This window comes from Phalangium opilio, unplaced genomic scaffold (assembly GCF_054372755.1).
Source record: "Phalangium opilio isolate 3A_F unplaced genomic scaffold, DU_Popi_V2 ptg000098l_1, whole genome shotgun sequence".
Taxonomy (NCBI): domain Eukaryota; kingdom Metazoa; phylum Arthropoda; class Arachnida; order Opiliones; family Phalangiidae; genus Phalangium; species Phalangium opilio.
The window spans coordinates 2,177,198-2,191,414 of NW_028324201.1; the positions used below are offsets into that span (position 1 = coordinate 2,177,198).

At 39.5% G+C, this 14,217-nt stretch overlaps 38 non-coding genes across 38 annotated transcripts; all 38 read right to left on the reverse strand.

Annotated features, from left to right (window-relative positions):
• Nucleotides 1–165: 165 nt before the first annotated feature.
• TRNAR-ACG (transfer RNA arginine (anticodon ACG)) lies at nt 166–238 on the reverse strand. Its single transcript has one exon. It is a non-coding gene; the product is annotated as a tRNA-Arg (tRNA).
• Nucleotides 239–329: 91 nt separating this feature from the next.
• On the reverse strand, nt 330–402 carry TRNAR-UCG (transfer RNA arginine (anticodon UCG)). Its single transcript has one exon. It is a non-coding gene; the product is annotated as a tRNA-Arg (tRNA).
• Nucleotides 403–493: 91 nt separating this feature from the next.
• TRNAR-UCG (transfer RNA arginine (anticodon UCG)) lies at nt 494–566 on the reverse strand. The gene has a single exon. It is a non-coding gene; the product is annotated as a tRNA-Arg (tRNA).
• Nucleotides 567–1,137: 571 nt separating this feature from the next.
• Nucleotides 1,138–1,210, reverse strand: TRNAR-ACG (transfer RNA arginine (anticodon ACG)). The gene has a single exon. It is a non-coding gene; the product is annotated as a tRNA-Arg (tRNA).
• Nucleotides 1,211–1,301: 91 nt separating this feature from the next.
• On the reverse strand, nt 1,302–1,374 carry TRNAR-ACG (transfer RNA arginine (anticodon ACG)). The gene has a single exon. It is a non-coding gene; the product is annotated as a tRNA-Arg (tRNA).
• A 91-nt stretch (nt 1,375–1,465) lies between these two features.
• On the reverse strand, nt 1,466–1,538 carry TRNAC-ACA (transfer RNA cysteine (anticodon ACA)). The gene has a single exon. It is a non-coding gene; the product is annotated as a tRNA-Cys (tRNA).
• Nucleotides 1,539–1,787: 249 nt separating this feature from the next.
• TRNAR-UCG (transfer RNA arginine (anticodon UCG)) lies at nt 1,788–1,860 on the reverse strand. Its single transcript has one exon. It is a non-coding gene; the product is annotated as a tRNA-Arg (tRNA).
• A 249-nt stretch (nt 1,861–2,109) lies between these two features.
• On the reverse strand, nt 2,110–2,182 carry TRNAR-ACG (transfer RNA arginine (anticodon ACG)). Its single transcript has one exon. It is a non-coding gene; the product is annotated as a tRNA-Arg (tRNA).
• Nucleotides 2,183–2,922: 740 nt separating this feature from the next.
• On the reverse strand, nt 2,923–2,995 carry TRNAR-UCG (transfer RNA arginine (anticodon UCG)). Its single transcript has one exon. It is a non-coding gene; the product is annotated as a tRNA-Arg (tRNA).
• Nucleotides 2,996–3,086: 91 nt separating this feature from the next.
• On the reverse strand, nt 3,087–3,159 carry TRNAR-UCG (transfer RNA arginine (anticodon UCG)). The gene has a single exon. It is a non-coding gene; the product is annotated as a tRNA-Arg (tRNA).
• Nucleotides 3,160–3,408: 249 nt separating this feature from the next.
• Nucleotides 3,409–3,481, reverse strand: TRNAR-UCG (transfer RNA arginine (anticodon UCG)). The gene has a single exon. It is a non-coding gene; the product is annotated as a tRNA-Arg (tRNA).
• A 249-nt stretch (nt 3,482–3,730) lies between these two features.
• On the reverse strand, nt 3,731–3,803 carry TRNAR-ACG (transfer RNA arginine (anticodon ACG)). Its single transcript has one exon. It is a non-coding gene; the product is annotated as a tRNA-Arg (tRNA).
• Nucleotides 3,804–4,222: 419 nt separating this feature from the next.
• TRNAR-UCG (transfer RNA arginine (anticodon UCG)) lies at nt 4,223–4,295 on the reverse strand. Its single transcript has one exon. It is a non-coding gene; the product is annotated as a tRNA-Arg (tRNA).
• A 735-nt stretch (nt 4,296–5,030) lies between these two features.
• TRNAR-UCG (transfer RNA arginine (anticodon UCG)) lies at nt 5,031–5,103 on the reverse strand. Its single transcript has one exon. It is a non-coding gene; the product is annotated as a tRNA-Arg (tRNA).
• Nucleotides 5,104–5,352: 249 nt separating this feature from the next.
• TRNAR-UCG (transfer RNA arginine (anticodon UCG)) lies at nt 5,353–5,425 on the reverse strand. The gene has a single exon. It is a non-coding gene; the product is annotated as a tRNA-Arg (tRNA).
• Nucleotides 5,426–5,674: 249 nt separating this feature from the next.
• On the reverse strand, nt 5,675–5,747 carry TRNAR-UCG (transfer RNA arginine (anticodon UCG)). Its single transcript has one exon. It is a non-coding gene; the product is annotated as a tRNA-Arg (tRNA).
• A 91-nt stretch (nt 5,748–5,838) lies between these two features.
• On the reverse strand, nt 5,839–5,911 carry TRNAR-UCG (transfer RNA arginine (anticodon UCG)). The gene has a single exon. It is a non-coding gene; the product is annotated as a tRNA-Arg (tRNA).
• Nucleotides 5,912–6,482: 571 nt separating this feature from the next.
• On the reverse strand, nt 6,483–6,555 carry TRNAR-ACG (transfer RNA arginine (anticodon ACG)). The gene has a single exon. It is a non-coding gene; the product is annotated as a tRNA-Arg (tRNA).
• Nucleotides 6,556–6,968: 413 nt separating this feature from the next.
• On the reverse strand, nt 6,969–7,041 carry TRNAR-UCG (transfer RNA arginine (anticodon UCG)). The gene has a single exon. It is a non-coding gene; the product is annotated as a tRNA-Arg (tRNA).
• Nucleotides 7,042–7,770: 729 nt separating this feature from the next.
• TRNAR-ACG (transfer RNA arginine (anticodon ACG)) lies at nt 7,771–7,843 on the reverse strand. The gene has a single exon. It is a non-coding gene; the product is annotated as a tRNA-Arg (tRNA).
• A 91-nt stretch (nt 7,844–7,934) lies between these two features.
• Nucleotides 7,935–8,007, reverse strand: TRNAR-UCG (transfer RNA arginine (anticodon UCG)). The gene has a single exon. It is a non-coding gene; the product is annotated as a tRNA-Arg (tRNA).
• A 91-nt stretch (nt 8,008–8,098) lies between these two features.
• On the reverse strand, nt 8,099–8,171 carry TRNAR-UCG (transfer RNA arginine (anticodon UCG)). Its single transcript has one exon. It is a non-coding gene; the product is annotated as a tRNA-Arg (tRNA).
• Nucleotides 8,172–8,742: 571 nt separating this feature from the next.
• Nucleotides 8,743–8,815, reverse strand: TRNAR-ACG (transfer RNA arginine (anticodon ACG)). The gene has a single exon. It is a non-coding gene; the product is annotated as a tRNA-Arg (tRNA).
• Nucleotides 8,816–9,228: 413 nt separating this feature from the next.
• On the reverse strand, nt 9,229–9,301 carry TRNAR-UCG (transfer RNA arginine (anticodon UCG)). Its single transcript has one exon. It is a non-coding gene; the product is annotated as a tRNA-Arg (tRNA).
• Nucleotides 9,302–9,386: 85 nt separating this feature from the next.
• On the reverse strand, nt 9,387–9,459 carry TRNAC-ACA (transfer RNA cysteine (anticodon ACA)). Its single transcript has one exon. It is a non-coding gene; the product is annotated as a tRNA-Cys (tRNA).
• A 413-nt stretch (nt 9,460–9,872) lies between these two features.
• TRNAR-ACG (transfer RNA arginine (anticodon ACG)) lies at nt 9,873–9,945 on the reverse strand. Its single transcript has one exon. It is a non-coding gene; the product is annotated as a tRNA-Arg (tRNA).
• Nucleotides 9,946–10,036: 91 nt separating this feature from the next.
• Nucleotides 10,037–10,109, reverse strand: TRNAR-UCG (transfer RNA arginine (anticodon UCG)). Its single transcript has one exon. It is a non-coding gene; the product is annotated as a tRNA-Arg (tRNA).
• Nucleotides 10,110–10,516: 407 nt separating this feature from the next.
• TRNAR-ACG (transfer RNA arginine (anticodon ACG)) lies at nt 10,517–10,589 on the reverse strand. The gene has a single exon. It is a non-coding gene; the product is annotated as a tRNA-Arg (tRNA).
• Nucleotides 10,590–10,680: 91 nt separating this feature from the next.
• Nucleotides 10,681–10,753, reverse strand: TRNAR-UCG (transfer RNA arginine (anticodon UCG)). Its single transcript has one exon. It is a non-coding gene; the product is annotated as a tRNA-Arg (tRNA).
• A 91-nt stretch (nt 10,754–10,844) lies between these two features.
• Nucleotides 10,845–10,917, reverse strand: TRNAR-UCG (transfer RNA arginine (anticodon UCG)). The gene has a single exon. It is a non-coding gene; the product is annotated as a tRNA-Arg (tRNA).
• A 571-nt stretch (nt 10,918–11,488) lies between these two features.
• TRNAR-ACG (transfer RNA arginine (anticodon ACG)) lies at nt 11,489–11,561 on the reverse strand. The gene has a single exon. It is a non-coding gene; the product is annotated as a tRNA-Arg (tRNA).
• Nucleotides 11,562–11,974: 413 nt separating this feature from the next.
• Nucleotides 11,975–12,047, reverse strand: TRNAR-UCG (transfer RNA arginine (anticodon UCG)). The gene has a single exon. It is a non-coding gene; the product is annotated as a tRNA-Arg (tRNA).
• Nucleotides 12,048–12,132: 85 nt separating this feature from the next.
• Nucleotides 12,133–12,205, reverse strand: TRNAC-ACA (transfer RNA cysteine (anticodon ACA)). The gene has a single exon. It is a non-coding gene; the product is annotated as a tRNA-Cys (tRNA).
• Nucleotides 12,206–12,618: 413 nt separating this feature from the next.
• TRNAR-ACG (transfer RNA arginine (anticodon ACG)) lies at nt 12,619–12,691 on the reverse strand. Its single transcript has one exon. It is a non-coding gene; the product is annotated as a tRNA-Arg (tRNA).
• A 91-nt stretch (nt 12,692–12,782) lies between these two features.
• TRNAR-UCG (transfer RNA arginine (anticodon UCG)) lies at nt 12,783–12,855 on the reverse strand. Its single transcript has one exon. It is a non-coding gene; the product is annotated as a tRNA-Arg (tRNA).
• Nucleotides 12,856–13,262: 407 nt separating this feature from the next.
• Nucleotides 13,263–13,335, reverse strand: TRNAR-ACG (transfer RNA arginine (anticodon ACG)). The gene has a single exon. It is a non-coding gene; the product is annotated as a tRNA-Arg (tRNA).
• A 577-nt stretch (nt 13,336–13,912) lies between these two features.
• Nucleotides 13,913–13,985, reverse strand: TRNAR-CCG (transfer RNA arginine (anticodon CCG)). Its single transcript has one exon. It is a non-coding gene; the product is annotated as a tRNA-Arg (tRNA).
• A 91-nt stretch (nt 13,986–14,076) lies between these two features.
• TRNAR-ACG (transfer RNA arginine (anticodon ACG)) lies at nt 14,077–14,149 on the reverse strand. Its single transcript has one exon. It is a non-coding gene; the product is annotated as a tRNA-Arg (tRNA).
• Between the last annotated feature and the right edge of the window lie 68 nt (nt 14,150–14,217).

The following is a 14,217-nucleotide window of genomic DNA, read 5'->3' on the forward strand; positions in this document are numbered from 1 at the left end:
CCGAGCTTGCCATGACTCGAACCTAGAATCTTTTACTCTGTAGGCAGACGCGTTATCCATTGCGCCACAAGCCCGTTGGAGGTTTATCTAAATGCTATTGAAGCATTGCAATATTTTAAATTTCCCTTCCGTTACATTCCAATAATCATCTTTAAATGTTAGTACCGAGCTTGCCAGGACTCGAACCTGGAATCTTCTGCTCCGTAGGCAGACGCGTTATCCATTGCGCCACAAGCCCGTTGGAGGTTAGTCTAAATGCTTTTGAATCATTGCAATATTATAAATTTCCCTTCCGTTATATTCTAATAATCATCATTAAATGTTAAAACCGAGCTTGCCAGGACTCGAACCTGGAATCTTCTGCTTCGAAGGCAGACGCGTTATCCATTGCGCCACAAGCCCGTTGGAGGTTAATCTAAATGCTATTGAAGCATTGCAATATTATAAATTTCCCTTCCGTTACATTCCAATAATCATCTTTAAATGTTAATACCGAGCTTGCCAGGGCCCGAACCTGGAATCTTCTGCTTCGAAGGCAGACGCGTTATCCATTACGCCACAAGCCCTTGCTTCGGTCTATCAAAAACTTTTCCAAACATTGTATTTACGCATTTTTATGACGCATAAAAGATCTTTAATTAAAATAAACACCGAGCTTGCCATGACTCGAACCTAGAATCTTTTGCTCTGTAGGCAGACGCGTTATCCATTGCGCCACAAGCCCGTTGGAAGTTAATCTAAATGCTATTGAAGCAGTGCAATATTATAAATTTCCCTTCCGTTATATTCTAATAATCATCTTTAAATGTTAATACCGAGCTTGCCAGGACTCGAACCTGGAATCTTCTGCTTCGAAGGCAAACGCTTTATTCATTACGCCACAAGCCCTTACATCGTTCTATCAAAAACTTTTCCAAACATTGTATTTATGCATTTTTATGACGCATAAAAGATTTTTAATTAAAATAAACACCGAGCTTGCCATGACTCGAACCTAGAATCTTTTACTCTGTAGGCAGACGTGTTATCCATTGCGCCACAAGCCCGTTGGAGGTTTGTCTAAATGCTATTGAAGCAATGCAATATTTTAAATTTCCCTTCCGTTACATTCCAATAATCATCTTTAAATGTTAATACCGAGCTTGCCAGGACTCGAACCTGGAATCTTCTGCTCCGTAGGCAGACGCGTTATCCATTGCGCCACAAGCCCGTTGGAAGTTAGTCTAAATGCTATGGAAGCAATGCAATATTATAAATTTCCCTTCCGTTATATTCTAATAATCATCTTTAAATGTTAATACCGAGCTTGCCAGGACTCGAACCTGGAATCTTCTGCTCCGTAGGCAGACGCGTTATCCATTGCGCCACAAGCCCGTTGGAGGTTTATCTAAATGCTATTGAAGCAATGCAATATTTTAAATTTCCCTTCCGTTACATTCCAATAATCATCTTTAAATGTTAATACCGAGCTTGCCAGGACTCGAACCTTAAATCTTCTGCTCTGTAGGCAGACGCGTTATCCATTGCGCCACAAGCCCTTGCTTCGTTCTAACAAAAACCTTTCCAAACATTGTATTTATGCATTTTTATGACGCATAAAAGATCTTTAATTAAAATAAACACCAAGCTTGCCATGACTCGAACCTAGAATCTTTTACTCTGTAGGCAGACGCGTTATCCATTGCGCCACAAGCCCGTTGGAGGTTTATCTAAATGCTATTGAAGCATTGCAATATTTTAAATTTCCCTTCCGTTACATTCCAATAATCATCTTTAAATGTTAATACCGAGCTTGCCAGGACTCGAACCTGGAATCTTCTGCTTCGAAGGCAGGCGCGTTATCCATTACGCCACAAGCCCTTGCTTCGTTCTAACAAAAACTTTTCCAAACATTGTATTTATGCATTTTTATGACGCATAAAAGATCTTTAATTAAAATAAACACCGAACTTGCCATGACTCGAACCTAGAATCTTTAACTCTGTAGGCAGACGCGTTATCCTTTGCGCCACAAGCCCGTTGGAGGATTATCTAAATGCTATTGAAGCATTGCAATATTTTAAATTTCCCTTCCGTTATATTATAATAATCATCTTTAAATGATAATACCGAGCCTGCCAGGACTCGAACCTGGAATCTTCTGCTCCGTAGGCAGACGCGTTATCCATTGCGCCACAAGCCCGTTGGATGTTAACCTAAATGCTATTGAATCATTGCAATATTATAAATTTCCCTTCCGTTACATTCCAATAATCATCTTTAAATGATAATACCGAGCCTGCCAGGACTCGAACCTAGAATCTTTTGCTCCGTAGGCAGACGCGTTATCCATTGCGCCACCATCCCGTTGGAAGTTAATCTAAATGCTATGGAAGCATTGCAATATTATAAATTTCCCTTCCGTTATATTCTAATAATCATCTTTAAATGTTAATACCGAGCTTGCCAGGACTCGAACCTTAAATCTTCTGCTCCGTAGGCAGACGCGTTATCCATTTCGCCACAAGCCCGTTGGAGGATAATCTAAATGCTATTGAAGCATTGCGATATTATAAATTTCCCTTCCGTTACATTCCAATAATCATCTTCAAATGTTAATACCGAGCTTGCCAGGACTCGAACTGGAATCTTCTGCTTCGAAGGCAGACGCTTTATTCATTACGCCACAAGCCCTGGCTTCGTTCTATCAAAAACTTTTCCAAACATTGTATTTATGCATTTTTATGACGCATAAAAGATCTTTAATTAAAATAAACACCGAGCTTGCCATGACTCGAACCTAGAATCTTTTACTCTGTAGGCAGACGTTTTATCCATTGCGCCACAAGCCCGTTGGAGGTTAATATAAATGCTATTGAATCATTGCAATATTATAAATTTCCCTTCCGTTATATTCTAATAATCATCATTAAGTGTTAAAACCGAGCTTGCCAGGACTCGAACCTGGAATCTTCTGCTTCGAAGGCAGACGCGTTATCCATTGCGCCACAAGCCCGTTGGAGGTTAATCTAAATGCTATTGAAGCATTGCAATATTATAAATTTCCCTTCCGTTACATTCCAATAATCATCTTTAAATGTTAATACCGTGCTTGCCAGGGCACGAACCTGGAATCTTCTGCTTCGAAGGCAGACGCGTTATCCATTACGCCACAAGCCCTTGCTTCGGTCAATCAAAAACTTTTCCAAACATTGTATTTACGCATTTTTATGACGCATAAAAGATCTTTAATTAAAATAAACACCGAGCTTGCCATGACTCGAACCTAGAATCTTTTGCTCTGTAGGCAGACGCGTTATCCATTGCGCCACAAGCCCGTCGGAAGTTAATCTAAATGCTATTGAAGCAGTGCAATATTATAAATTTCCCTTCCGTTATATTCTAATAATCATCTTTAAATGTTAATACCGAGCTTGCCAGGACTCGAACCTGGAATCTTCTGCTTCGAAGGCAGGCGCGTTATCCATTACGCCACAAGCCCTTGCTTCGTTCTAACAAAAACTTTTCCAAACATTGTATTTATGCATTTTCATGACGCATAAAAGATCTTTAATTAAAATAAACACCGAACTTGCCATGACTCGAACCTAGAATCTTTTACTCTGTAGGCAGACGCGTTATCCATTGCGCCACAAGCCCGTTGGAGGATTATCTAAATGCTATTGAAGCATTGCAATATTTTAAATTTCCCTTCCGTTATATTATAATAATCATCTTTAAATGATAATACCGAGCCTGCCAGGACTCGAACCTGGAATCTTCTGCTCCGTAGGCAGACGCGTTATCCATTGCGCCACAAGCCCGTTGGATGTTAACCTAAATGCTATTGAATCATTGCAATATTATAAATTTCCCTTCCGTTACATTCCAATAATCATCTTTAAATGATAATACCGAGCCTGCCAGGAATCGAACCTAGAATCTTTTGCTCCGTAGGCAGACGCGTTATCCATTGCGCCACAAGCCCGTTGGAAGTTAATCTAAATGCTATGGAAGCATTGCAATATTATAAATTTCCCTTCCGTTATATTCTAATAATCATCTTTAAATGTTAATACCGAGCTTGCCAGGACTCGAACCTTAAATCTTCTGCTCCGTAGGCAGACGCGTTATCCATTTCGCCACAAGCCCGTTGGAGGATAATCTAAATGCTATTGAAGCATTGCAATATTATAAATTTCCCTTCCGTTACATTCCAATAATCATCTTTAAATGTTAATACCGAGCTTGCCAGGGCCCGAACCTGGAATCTTCTGCTTCGAAGGCAGACGCGTTATCCATTACGCCACAAGCCCTTGCTTCGGTCTATCAAAAACTTTTCCAAACATTGTATTTACGCATTTTTATGACGCATAAAAGATCTTTAATTAAAATAAACACCGAGCTTGCCATGACTCGAACCTAGAATCTTTTGCTCTGTAGGCAGACGCGTTATCCATTGCGCCACAAGCCCGTTGGAAGTTAATCTAAATGCTATTGAAGCAGTGCAATATTATAAATTTCCCTTCCGTTATATTCTAATAATCATCTTTAAATGTTAATACCCAGCTTGCCAGGACTCGAACCTGGAATCTTCTGCTTCGAAGGCAAACGCTTTATTCATTACGCCACAAGCCCTTACATCGTTCTATCAAAAACTTTTCCAAACATTGTATTTATGCATTTTTATGACGCATAAAAGATTTTTAATTAAAATAAACACCGAGCTTGCCATGACTCGAACCTAGAATCTTTTACTCTGTAGGCAGACGTGTTATCCATTGCGCCACAAGCCCGTTGGAGGTTTGTCTAAATGCTATTGAAGCAATGCAATATTTTAAATTTCCCTTCCGTTACATTCCAATAATCGTCTTTAAATGTTAATACCGAGCTTGCCAGGACTCGAACCTGGAATCTTCAGCTCCGTGGGCAGAGGCGTTATCCATTGCGCCACAAGCCCGTTGGAGGTTAATCTAAATGCTATTGAAGCATTGCAATATTATAAATTTCCCTTCCGTTACATTCCAATAATCATCTTTAAATGTTAATACCGAGCTTGCCAGGGCCCGAACCTGGAATCTTCTGCTTCGAAGGCAGACGCGTTATCCATTACGCCACAAGCCCTTACTTCGTTCTATCAAAAACTTTTCCAAACATTGTATTTATGCATTTTTATGACGCATAAAATATCTTTAATTAAAATAAACACCGAGCTTGCCATGACTCGAACCTAGAATCTTTTACTCTGTAGGCAGACGTGTTATCCATTGCGCCACAAGCCCGTTGGAGGTTAATCTAAATGCTATTGAAGCATTGCAATATTATAAATTTCCCTTCCGTTATATTCTAATAATCATCTTTAAATGTTAAAACCGAGCTTGTCAGGACTCGAACCTGGAATCTTCTGCTTCGAAGGCAGACGCGTTATCCATTACGCCACAAGCCCCTGCTTCGTTTTATCAAAAACGTTTCCAAACATTGTATTTATGCATTTTTATGACGCATAAAAGATCTTTAATTAAAATAAACACCGAGCTTGCCAGGACTCGAACCTAGAATCTTTTACTCTGTAGGCAGACGCGTTATCCATTGCGCCACAAGCCCGTTGGAAGTTAATCTAAATGCTATTGAAGCAGTGCAATATTATAAATTTCCCTTCCGTTGTATTCTAATAATCATCTTTAAATGTTAATACCGAGCTTGCCAGGACTCGAACCTGGAATCTTCTGCTTCGAAGGCAAACGCGTTATCCATTGCGCCACAAGCCCGTTGGAGGTTAATCTAAATGCTATTGAAGCATTGCAATATTATAAATTTCCCTTCCGTTACATTCCAATAATCATCTTTAAATGTTAATACCGAGCTTGCCAGGGCCCGAACCTGGAATCTTCTGCTTCGAAGGCAGACGCGTTATCCATTACGCCACAAGCCCTTGCTTCGGTCTATCAAAAACTTTTCCAAACATTGTATTTACGCATTTTTATGACGCATAAAAGATCTTTAATTAAAATAAACACCGAGCTTGCCATGACTCGAACCTAGAATCTTTTGCTCTGTAGGCAGACGCGTTATCCATTGCGCCACAAGCCCGTTGGAAGTTAATCTAAATGCTATTGAAGCAGTGCAATATTATAAATTTCCCTTCCGTTATATTCTAATAATCATCTTTAAATGTTAATACCGAGCTTGCCAGGACTCGAACCTGGAATCTTCTGCTTCGAAGGCAAACGCTTTATTCATTACGCCACAAGCCCTTACATCGTTCTATCAAAAACTTTTCCAAACATTGTATTTATGCATTTTTATGACGCATAAAAGATTTTTAATTAAAATAAACACCGAGCTTGCCATGACTCGAACCTAGAATCTTTTACTCTGTAGGCAGACGTGTTATCCATTGCGCCACAAGCCCGTTGGAGGTTTGTCTAAATGCTATTGAAGCAATGCAATATTTTAAATTTCCCTTCCGTTACATTCCAATAATCATCTTTAAATGTTAATACCGAGCTTGCCAGGACTCGAACCTGGAATCTTCTGCTCCGTAGGCAGACGCGTTATCCATTGCGCCACAAGCCCGTTGGAGGTTAATCTAAATGCTATTGAAGCATTGCAATATTATAAATTTCCCTTCCGTTACATTCCAATAATCATCTTTAAATGTTAATGCCGAGCTTGCCAGGGCCCGAACCTGGAATCTTCTGCTTCGAAGGCAGACGAGTTATCCATTACGCCACAAGCCCTTACTTCGTTCTATCAAAAACTTTTCCAAACATTGTATTTATGCATTTTTATGACGCATAAAAGATCTTTAATTAAAATAAACACCGAGCTTGCCATGACTCGAACCTAGAATCTTTTACTCTGTAGGCAGACGTGTTATCCATTGCGCCACAAGCCCGTTGGAGGTTAATCTAAATGCTATTGAAGCATTGCAATATTATAAATTTCCCTTCCGTTATATTCTAATAATCATCTTTAAATCTTAAAACCGAGCTTGTCAGGACTCGAACCTGGAATCCTCTGCTTCGAAGGCAGACGCGTTATCCATTACGCCACAAGCCCCTGCTTCGTTTTATCAAAAACGTTTCCAAACATTGTATTTATGCATTTTTATGACGCATAAAAGATCTTTAATTAAAATAAACACCGAGCTTGCCAGAACTCGAACCTAGAATCTTTTGCTCTGTAGGCAGACGCGTTATCCATTGCGCCACAAGCCCGTTGGAAGTTAATCTAAATGCTATTGAAGCAGTGCAATATTATAAATTTCCCTTCCGTTATATTCTAATAATCATCTTTAAATGTTAATACCGAGCTTGCCAGGACTCGAACCTGGAATCTTCTGCTTCGAAGGCAGACGCTTTATTCATTACGCCACAAGCCCTTACTTCGTTCTATCAAAAACTTTTCCAAACATTGTATTTATGCATTTTTATGACGCATAAAAGATCTTTAATTAAAATAAACACCGAGCTTGCCATGACTCGAACCTAGAATCTTTTACTCTGTAGGCAGGCGTGTTATCCATTGCGCCACAAGCCCGTTGGAGGTTTATCTAAATGCTATTGAAGCAATGCAATATTTTAAATTTCCCTTCCGTTACATTCCAATAATCATCTTTAAATGTTAATACCGAGCTTGCCAGGACTCGAACCTGGAATCTTCTGCTTCGAAGGCAGACGCTTTATTCATTACGCCACAAGCCCTTACTTCGTTCTATCAAAAACTTTTCCAAACATTGTATTTATGCATTTTTATGACGCATAAAAGATCTTTAATTAAAATAAACACCGAGCTTGCCAGGACTCGAACCTAGAATCATTTGCTCCGTAGGCAGACGCGTTATCCATTGCGCCACAAGCCCGTTGGAAGTTAATCTAAATGCTATTGAAGCAGTGCAATATTATAAATTTCCCTTCCGTTGTATTCTAATAATCATCTTTAAATGTTAATACCGAGCTTGCCAGGACTCGAACCTGGAATCTTCTGCTTCGAAGGCAAACGCGTTATCCATTGCGCCACAAGCCCGTTGGAGGTTAATCTAAATGCTATTGAAGCATTGCAATATTATAAATTTCCCTTCCGTTACATTCCAATAATCATCTTTAAATGTTAATACCGAGCTTGCCAGGGCCCGAACCTGGAATCTTCTGCTTCGAAGGCAGACGCGTTATCCATTACGCCACAAGCCCTTGCTTCGGTCTATCAAAAACTTTTCCAAACATTGTATTTACGCATTTTTATGACGCATAAAAGATCTTTAATTAAAATAATCACCGAGCTTGCCATGACTCGAACCTAGAATCTTTTGCTCTGTAGGCAGACGCGTTATCCATTGCGCCACAAGCCCGTTGGAAGTTAATCTAAATGCTATTGAAGCAGTGCAATATTATAAATTTCCCTTCCGTTATATTCTAATAATCATCTTTAAATGTTAATACCGAGCTTGCCAGGACTCGAACCTGGAATCTTCTGCTTCGAAGGCAAACGCTTTATTCATTACGCCACAAGCCCTTACATCGTTCTATCAAAAACTTTTCCAAACATTGTATTTATGCATTTTTATGACGCATAAAAGATTTTTAATTAAAATAAACACCGAGCTTGCCATGACTCGAACCTAGAATCTTTTACTCTGTAGGCAGACGTGTTATCCATTGCGCCACAAGCCCGTTGGAGGTTTGTCTAAATGCTATTGAAGCAATGCAATATTTTAAATTTCCCTTCCGTTACATTCCAATAATCATCTTTAAATGTTAATACCGAGCTTGCCAGGACTCGAACCTGGAATCTTCTGCTCCGTAGGCAGACGCGTTATCCATTGCGCCACAAGCCCGTTGGAGGTTAATCTAAATGCTATTGAAGCATTGCAATATTATAAATTTCCCTTCCGTTACATTCCAATAATCATCTTTAAATGTTAATGCCGAGCTTGCCAGGGCCCGAACCTGGAATCTTCTGCTTCGAAGGCAGACGAGTTATCCATTACGCCACAAGCCCTTACTTCGTTCTATCAAAAACTTTTCCAAACATTGTATTTATGCATTTTTATGACGCATAAAAGATCTTTAATTAAAATAAACACCGAGCTTGCCATGACTCGAACCTAGAATCTTTTACTCTGTAGGCAGACGTGTTATCCATTGCGCCACAAGCCCGTTGGAGGTTAATCTAAATGCTATTGAAGCATTGCAATATTATAAATTTCCCTTCCGTTATATTCTAATAATCATCTTTAAATCTTAAAACCGAGCTTGTCAGGACTCGAACCTGGAATCTTCTGCTTCGAAGGCAGACGCGTTATCCATTACGCCACAAGCCCCTGCTTCGTTTTATCAAAAACGTTTCCAAACATTGTATTTATGCATTTTTATGACGCATAAAAGATCTTTAATTAAAATAAACACCGAGCTTGCCAGGACTCGAACCTAGAATCTTTTGCTCTGTAGGCAGACGCGTTATCCATTGCGCCACAAGCCCGTTGGAAGTTAATCTAAATGCTATTGAAGCAGTGCAATATTATAAATTTCCCTTCCGTTATATTCTAATAATCATCTTTAAATGTTAATACCGAGCTTGCCAGGACTCGAACCTGGAATCTTCTGCTTCGAAGGCAGACGCTTTATTCATTACGCCACAAGCCCTTACTTCGTTCTATCAAAAACTTTTCCAAACATTGTATTTATGCATTTTCATGACGCATAAAAGATCTTTAATTAAAATAAACACCGAGCTTGCCAGGACTCGAACCTAGAATGTTTTACTCTGTAGGCAGACGTGCTATCCATTGCGCCACAAGCTAGTTGGAGGTTTGTCTAAATGCTATTGAAGCAATGCAATATTTTAAATTTCCCTTCCGTTACATTCCAATAATCATCTTTAAATGTTAATACCGAGCTTGCCAGGACTCGAACCTGGAATCTTCTGCTCCGTAGGCAGACGCGTTATCCATTGCGCCACAAGCCCGTTGGAGGTTAATCTAAATGCTATTGAAGCATTGCAATATTATAAATTTCCCTTCCGTTACATTCCAATAATCATCTTTAAATGTTAATACCGAGCTTGCCAGGGCCCGAACCTGGAATCTTCTGCTTCGAAGGCAGACGCGTTATCCATTACGCCACAAGCCCTTACTTCGTTCTATCAAAAACTTTTCCAAACATTGTATTTATGCATTTTTATGACGCATAAAAGATCTTTAATTAAAATAAACACCGAGCTTGCCATGACTCGAACCTAGAATCTTTTACTCTGTAGGCAGGCGTGTTATCCATTGCGCCACAAGCCCGTTGGAGGTTTATCTAAATGCTATTGAAGCAATGCAATATTTTAAATTTCCCTTCCGTTACATTCCAATAATCATCTTTAAATGTTAATACCGAGCTTGCCAGGACTCGAACCTGGAATCTTCTGCTTCGAAGGCAGACGCTTTATTCATTACGCCACAAGCCCTTACTTCGTTCTATCAAAAACTTTTCCAAACATTGTATTTATGCATTTTTATGACGCATAAAAGATCTTTAATTAAAATAAACACCGAGCTTGCCAGGACTCGAACCTAGAATCATTTGCTCCGTAGGCAGACGCGTTATCCATTGCGCCACAAGCCCGTTGGAAGTTAATCTAAATGCTATTGAAGCAGTGCAATATTATAAATTTCCCTTCCGTTGTATTCTAATAATCATCTTTAAATGTTAATACCGAGCTTGCCAGGACTCGAACCTGGAATCTTCTGCTTCGAAGGCAAACGCGTTATCCATTGCGCCACAAGCCCGTTGGAGGTTAATCTAAATGCTATTGAAGCATTGCAATATTATAAATTTCCCTTCCGTTACATTCCAATAATCATCTTTAAATGTTAATACCGAGCTTGCCAGGGCCCGAACCTGGAATCTTCTGCTTCGAAGGCAGACGCGTTATCCATTACGCCACAAGCCCTTGCTTCGGTCTATCAAAAACTTTTCCAAACATTGTATTTACGCATTTTTATGACGCATAAAAGATCTTTAATTAAAATAATCACCGAGCTTGCCATGACTCGAACCTAGAATCTTTTGCTCTGTAGGCAGACGCGTTATCCATTGCGCCACAAGCCCGTTGGAAGTTAATCTAAATGCTATTGAAGCAGTGCAATATTATAAATTTCCCTTCCGTTATATTCTAATAATCATCTTTAAATGTTAATACCGAGCTTGCCAGGACTCGAACCTGGAATCTTCTGCTTCGAAGGCAAACGCTTTATTCATTACGCCACAAGCCCTTACATCGTTCTATCAAAAACTTTTCCAAACATTGTATTTATGCATTTTTATGACGCATAAAAGATTTTTAATTAAAATAAACACCGAGCTTGCCATGACTCGAACCTAGAATCTTTTACTCTGTAGGCAGACGTGTTATCCATTGCGCCACAAGCCCGTTGGAGGTTTGTCTAAATGCTATTGAAGCAATGCAATATTTTAAATTTCCCTTCCGTTACATTCCAATAATCATCTTTAAATGTTAATACCGAGCTTGCCAGGACTCGAACCTGGAATCTTCTGCTCCGTAGGCAGACGCGTTATCCATTGCGCCACAAGCCCGTTGGAGGTTAATCTAAATGCTATTGAAGCATTGCAATATTATAAATTTCCCTTCCGTTACATTCCAATAATCATCTTTAAATGTTAATGCCGAGCTTGCCAGGGCCCGAACCTGGAATCTTCTGCTTCGAAGGCAGACGAGTTATCCATTACGCCACAAGCCCTTACTTCGTTCTATCAAAAACTTTTCCAAACATTGTATTTATGCATTTTTATGACGCATAAAAGATCTTTAATTAAAATAAACACCGAGCTTGCCATGACTCGAACCTAGAATCTTTTACTCTGTAGGCAGACGTGTTATCCATTGCGCCACAAGCCCGTTGGAGGTTAATCTAAATGCTATTGAAGCATTGCAATATTATAAATTTCCCTTCCGTTATATTCTAATAATCATCTTTAAATCTTAAAACCGAGCTTGTCAGGACTCGAACCTGGAATCTTCTGCTTCGAAGGCAGACGCGTTATCCATTACGCCACAAGCCCCTGCTTCGTTTTATCAAAAACGTTTCCAAACATTGTATTTATGCATTTTTATGACGCATAAAAGATCTTTAATTAAAATAAACACCGAGCTTGCCAGGACTCGAACCTAGAATCTTTTGCTCTGTAGGCAGACGCGTTATCCATTGCGCCACAAGCCCGTTGGAAGTTAATCTAAATGCTATTGAAGCAGTGCAATATTATAAATTTCCCTTCCGTTATATTCTAATAATCATCTTTAAATGTTAATACCGAGCTTGCCAGGACTCGAACCTGGAATCTTCTGCTTCGAAGGCAGACGCTTTATTCATTACGCCACAAGCCCTTACTTCGTTCTATCAAAAACTTTTCCAAACATTGTATTTATGCATTTTCATGACGCATAAAAGATCTTTAATTAAAATAAACACCGAGCTTGCCAGGACTCGAACCTAGAATGTTTTACTCTGTAGGCAGACGTGCTATCCATTGCGCCACAAGCTAGTTGGAGGTTTGTCTAAATGCTATTGAAGCAATGCAATATTTTAAATTTCCCTTCCGTTACATTCCAATAATCATCTTTAAATGTTAATACCGAGCTTGCCAGGACTCGAACCTGGAATCTTCTGCTCCGTAGGCAGACGCGTTATCCATTGCGCCACAAGCCCGTTGGAGGTTAATCTAAATGCTATTGAAGCATTGCAATATTATAAATTTCCCTTCCGTTACATTCCAATAATCATCTTTAAATGTTAATACCGAGCTTGCCAGGGCCCGAACCTGGAATCTTCTGCTTCGAAGGCAGACGCGTTATCCATTACGCCACAAGCCCTTACTTCGTTCTATCAAAAACTTTTCCAAACATTGTATTTATGCATTTTTATGACGCATAAAAGATCTTTAATTAAAATAAACACCGAGCTTGCCATGACTCGAACCTAGAATCTTTTACTCTGTAGGCAGGCGTGTTATCCATTGCGCCACAAGCCCGTTGGAGGTTTATCTAAATGCTATTGAAGCAATGCAATATTTTAAATTTCCCTTCCGTTACATTCCAATAATCATCTTTAAATGTTAATACCGAGCTTGCCAGGACTCGAACCTGGAATCTTCTGCTTCGAAGGCAGACGCTTTATTCATTACGCCACAAGCCCTTACTTCGTTCTATCAAAAACTTTTCCAAACATTGTATTTATGCATTTTTATGACGCATAAAAGATCTTTAATTAAAATAAACACCGAGCTTGCCAGGACTCGAACCTAGAATCATTTGCTCCGTAGGCAGACGCGTTATCCATTGCGCCACAAGCCCGTTGGAAGTTAATCTAAATGCTATGGAAGCATTGCAATATTATAAATTTCCCTTTCGCTATATTCTAATAATCATCTTTAAATGTTAATACCGAGCTTGCCAGGACTCGAACCTTAAATCTTCTGCTCCGTAGGCAGACGCGTTATCCATTGCGCCACAAGCCCGTTGGAGGATAATCTAAATGCTATTGAAGCATTGCGATATTATAAATTTCCCTTCCGTTACATTCCAATAATCATCTTCAAATGTTAATACCGAGCTTGCCAGGACTCGAACCGGGAATCTTCTGCTTCGAAGGCAGACGCTTTATTCATTACGCCACAAGCCCTTGCTTCGTTCTATCAAAAACTTTTCCAAACATTGTATTTATGCATTTTTATGACGCATAAAAGATCTTTTATTAAAATAAACACCGAGCTTGCCATGACTCGAACCTAGAATCTTTTACTCTGTAGGCAGACGTGTTATCCATTGCGCCACAAGCCCGTTGGAGGTTAATCTAAATGCTATTGAAGCATTGCAATATTATAAATTTCCCTTCCGTTATATTCTAATAATCATATTTAAATGTTAAAACCGAGCTTGTCAGGACTCGAACCTGGAATCTTCTGCTTCGGAGGCAGACGCGTTATCCATTGCGCCACAAGCCCGTTGGAAGTTAATCTAAATGCTATGGAAGCATTGCAATATTATAAATTTCCCTTCCGTTATATTATAATAATCATCTTTAAATGTTAATACCGAGCTTGCCAGGACTCGAACCTGGAATCTTCTGCTCCGTAGGCAGACGCGTTATCCATTGCGCCACAAGCCCGTTGGAGGTTTATCTAAATGCTATTGAAGCAATGCAATATTTTAAATTTCCCTTCCGTTACATTCCAA